Genomic DNA, 5,086 nt, shown 5'->3' on the forward strand with positions numbered 1-5,086 from the left:
TTCAGAGTTTTAAATAAAAGGAGATGTCTTTTGTGTCTCATTAGAACATCGATATTTAACTTGATTCAGATGGTCATATATGTTATTGGCTCGTGAAATAACAGTGGCAAGAGAGAGATCACAACTCTCTCGCATGCTAGGGGTCTACATGCTTTAGATTAGTAAAAATCCTCGATAATAACTAACTGCATATTTGCAATATATGTATATAATATTTCATTTTTCTAGTCGAAACCTAAACAAGAAAAACAGTTTAAAAGTATCATTGTGCTCATCCGTCTTACAAGAATGATGTAATCCGATCTCTTCGACTAAACCCAACAAAAACAAAAACATTTCATGCCTTAATAATTTTACATTATTGTTTAGAATCCAAAATCGCCTAAAATGTATATAGTAGTTTTATCTTGAATTTTAATAGAACAACCCTGAGTCGGTATAAGTTCGTTAGACCTTTAGTAAACAGATGTAAGCTTAAGCAGCTTTCTTTCATAAGATAATAATCCAAATCAAGCTTGCTGTTACTCTGGTTGGCAATACTTTCGATTTCTGGCACGAAGAGAAAAAACAATCTCAGGTCAGAGACTCTTTAAGTATTATAGCACCAGTCATTTGCCGGTTAAAAAGGAGAAAAGCTCAAGCAATACCACGAAAATCTCTACTATTAAACATTAGGTCAAAATACGCTCGAGGGTTTGCGTAGAAGGGGAAGACATCGACATTGCGGAGAAAATCTATACTAATATTATAAAGCTGAAGAGTTGGTTTGTTTGTTTGAACGCGCTAATCTCCAAAACTACTGGTTCGAATTGAATAATTCTTTTTGTGTTGGATAGTCCATTTACCGAGGAAGGATATATAGCATCACGCTGCGACCAAGAGGAGCGAAGAAACAGTGGTAAAAGTGTAAAAAACGGGGGAAATTGTTTATCTTTGAGGGCTTCCGTTCCCTGCGCTGCGAAAGCGGTTCAAGATACACAAAAGTTATGTATGAAGGAATTACTTCTCTTTTAATGATCTAAAAAAAAAGTCTGTGAGTACCGTTTTTGTGATAACTAATTTGGTCGAAAATATTTGCTAGAGTTGTATTAACATAATAATATTAATCTTTATCTAAATAAATGTGTTGTTCGGTAATTCTTTTGACATAATATTCAGTTTACGTAAATACCAAGTGCAGGTAAAAATAATTAGGTTCCTGATTATTAATCTTACATTTCTTTTTTATACTCTCGCAACAAAGTTGCTAAGGAGAGTATTATAGTTTTGTTCACATAACGGTTGTTTGTGTAAAACTAAAAGAGTCAGATATAGGGTTATATATACTAAAGTGATCAGGGTGACGAGTAGAGTTGAAATCCGGATGTCTGTCTGTCCGTCCGTCCGTCTGTCCGTCCGTCCGTCTGTCCGTCCGTCCGTGCAAGCTGTAACTTGAGCAAAAATTGAGATATCATGATGAAACTTGGTACACGTATTTCTTGGCTCCATAAGAAGGTATAGTTCGAAGATGGGCAAAATCGGCCTACTGCCACGCCCACAAAATGGCGGAAACCAAAAACCTATAAAGTGTCATAACTAAGCCATAAATAAAGATATTAAAGTGAAATTTGGCACAAAGGATCGCATTAGGGAGGGGCATATTTGGACGTAATTTGTTTGGAAAAGTGGGCGTGGCCCCGCCCCTACTAAGTTTTTTGTACGTATCTCGGAAACAACTATAGCTGTGTCAACCAAACTCTATAGAGTCGTTTCCTTCAGGCATTTCCATATATAGTTCAAAAATGGAAGAAATCGGATAATAACCACGCCCACCTTCCATACAAAGGTTATGTTGAAAATCACTAAAAGTGCGTTAACCGTCTAACAAAAAACGTCAGAAACACCAAATTTTACGGAAGAAATGGCAGAAGGAAGCTGCATCCAGGCTTTTTTTAAAAATTGAAAATGGGCGTGGCGTCGCTCACTTATGGACCAAGAACCATATCTCAGGAACTACTATACCGATTTCAATGAAATTCAGTATATAATATTTTCTTAACACCCTGATGACATGTACGAAATATGGGTGAAATCGGTTCACAACCACGCCTTCTTCCAATACAACGCTATTTTGAATTCCATCTGATGCCTTCTCTGTGTAATATATACATATGTACATTAGGAAATGAAAATACAATTCAATGCTCACAGTACACAAATTGATCTAATCTAATTAATTTTACAGCAAAATAAAAAAATATGTAAATTATTATCACTTTATCATGCGAGAGTATAAAATGATCGGTGACACCCGAACTTAGCCCTTCCTTACTTGTTCTACATTCTTTTTATTCATTTTCTGCGCTCTTTCTTTGTCACTATAATGCCTAGAAAAAGAACTCAGCTTTCTCGGCAGACTGCTACTGCAAAGCGGCTGCGAGTTTTGCGCAGCAATGAAACTGAGGATGAGAATATGCATAGGTTGGGTACTCGACGAGCAATCATGAACAAAACCGTGCTAGGGAATCGAGCGTTGAACGTTCGCAGCGTCTAGCCTCACAAAATTTCCGAACTTTGGCGAACCGACAACGGGAATCAAGCGCTGAACGATCTCAACGTTGGGCCTCACTGAATTCCCGAACTTTGATTTTAAAATTATCGACAAATATGAGAGCCCATTTGGGGGGAGGTAGTATAACTTTCCCTTCAAAATTAGTTTTAGTAGGAGACGGGAAAATATCTCATTTTCAAAATAAAATTTAAATTGACCGCGATTTAGGAGTAAGAGTAGGTAACATTGAGGATTTAATATCAAAAGTTTACCCTGACATCAGCGAAATAGAAAATAAAGATCACCAATGGATGTGTCAAAGGGCAATATTGGCGGCGAGAAACAGTAGCGTGGACGAAATTAATGACATAATTTTAAATAAACTTGAAGGAGATATAGTCACATACGCATCTATTGATAATGTAATGGATCAAGAAGATGTGGTCCATTAGCCACAGGAGTTTCTAAATTCTTTGAACCCAAGTGGCCTTTCTCCACATTCCCTTAAGCTAAAAATAGGCGCCCCAATAATTTTACTTAGAAATCTGAAACCACCGCAGGGGCAAACATTTAAACACGTGGGGATCGATTTACGCCAAGACTGCTTTCACATGGCCAATTATATGTCGCGTTGTCAAGATCAGGTTGCGGAGAAAATCAATATGTTCTTCTGCCACCAGAAAATAAAATAAAAAATATAATTTACGCAGAAGTTCTTTGATAACGAATTGACGAAGATAAAGACGAAGCCCAAAATCAGTATTTCACGCGGACGAAGTCGACGGCACAGCTAGTATACCATAAAAGTACAAACAAGTTATAATGTTGTCTATGTGTAATATTTATGCCCTTAATTACATATATAGTATGTACATATGTACAGTATATGTATATATTTACCAATTTTTTTGTGATTAATCAAAAAATAAATTTATCTGTCTGATATAATATGTCACATGCCGCAATTGAGTATAATTGAGGCGTTGAGGCGTTGACGAATTCGAACAAAAAAAAAAATGATAAGCAACTTTTTTCTGATTAGACAACCAATTACAACTAAGTTATGTAATAACCACACCTTGAAAGTAATGTGATTCGTTTTGGTTTCATGATACAATTGGACAAAACTTCATGTTTGTTCTGGGTGTGGATGAACTTGAATTCAATGCCATAAGTTGAGAGTCTCAAAAGGTTTGTGTAAAAGCCGTGCCATTTCACAGTGCGAACTATGTGATAACAATATAATGATATTACAAATGACGCAACATATATTCCGATCAATTTTGGCATAAAGATCGGAAAAAATTTGATGATTAAACTTTTATCGTAAAAATGTTCGAAATTAGAAACTTCAACATAAAATTCACGATTTAAATCATTCAAGTACACCTATCAATTAGTTTTAATCGAATTTTATTTATGGAATTGTGAAATAGAATTATCTCATTGCCGTGATGCTTGAAATAGTAGTTATTTGAAATTCCACACTCAAACTTCCAATCTGGTTTGGAAGACGAAAGTTCTTAGTTCTAGTATGAATATGGTACATGTGAGCACAAGAGTCCGCTGTGGAGAGAGATCTACATTCACCATACTCATATCTTATTCCTTCAAAAGCAGGTAAGTCGTTTTCGGTTCAGGACTTAAACTTGTCATGGTATCCTCTACATTTTCAAACGCTGTGCTATATTGTAATTATTATATAGTTCCGCTTAAAGCTATGCACCACTACTCAATCATACAAGTTCTGTCAGAATTATTCTCTCCAACACCTTATATGGTAGTCAGATCATTGTTCAGTTCATATGATTCGTACCATATGGCATAACACCCTTCCCAAATAAAAAAAAGTACAAAAGTCACACAAGTCACACAAGAACTTAATTTTGATCGTTCAGTTTGTATCGTTATATGGGTCCGATTTGTACAATTTAGTCAAAGATTATATCGTTGACTTAGGCTATACCAAACGCCAAATTTTGTAAAAATATCTTTTCAGTTAAAAGAGTTTTCCATTCGTTAAAGATGATTTCTAGTTATACGATTACCATGTCTTCAAATTATTTAGAACAAAAGTTGTACAACTCCCATATCCCACAAATAAAGACTTAATTCAATTTCTTTTGCACTGCCCCAGTCTTTTGCTAACAATCGGGACCTTTGCATAAGGCTCATGGAATGGGTGTCTTTGATTTTTAATTTTATTTAACTTATGTATGTATGTATGTAAGGCCTTCTAAGTTATAGCTCCTTTTTAACCTTTGGAGCTACGGCTCATTATTTCGACCGCCAATAACTTAAAATTAATCAACAATGGTATTATTGTTAGATACCATTACCATTACTATCACCATTATCATTACCAATACTATCACCATCACCATTACCATTACCACTACTAACGCCATTATCATTACTAAGACCATTACCATTACCATTATCATCCCCATTGCCATTACTAACAAAATACCAATACCATTACCGTCACTTTTACCATTACCATTTTTATAATAATTACATATTACTTTTATTATTATCTTATACTAAAACACAATA

At 35.2% G+C, this 5,086-nt stretch overlaps 1 protein-coding gene across 1 annotated transcript in view; it reads right to left on the reverse strand.

Annotated features, from left to right (window-relative positions):
* LOC120766489 (ras-like protein family member 10B) overlaps window positions 1-5,086 on the reverse strand; it is a gene marked incomplete at its 5' end in the record, with an annotated part of 138,530 nt that overhangs the window by 59,932 nt on the left and 73,512 nt on the right. The window lies entirely within an intron of this gene.

Source organism: Bactrocera tryoni, chromosome 1 (assembly GCF_016617805.1).
Source record: "Bactrocera tryoni isolate S06 chromosome 1, CSIRO_BtryS06_freeze2, whole genome shotgun sequence".
NCBI lineage: Eukaryota > Metazoa > Arthropoda > Insecta > Diptera > Tephritidae > Bactrocera > Bactrocera tryoni.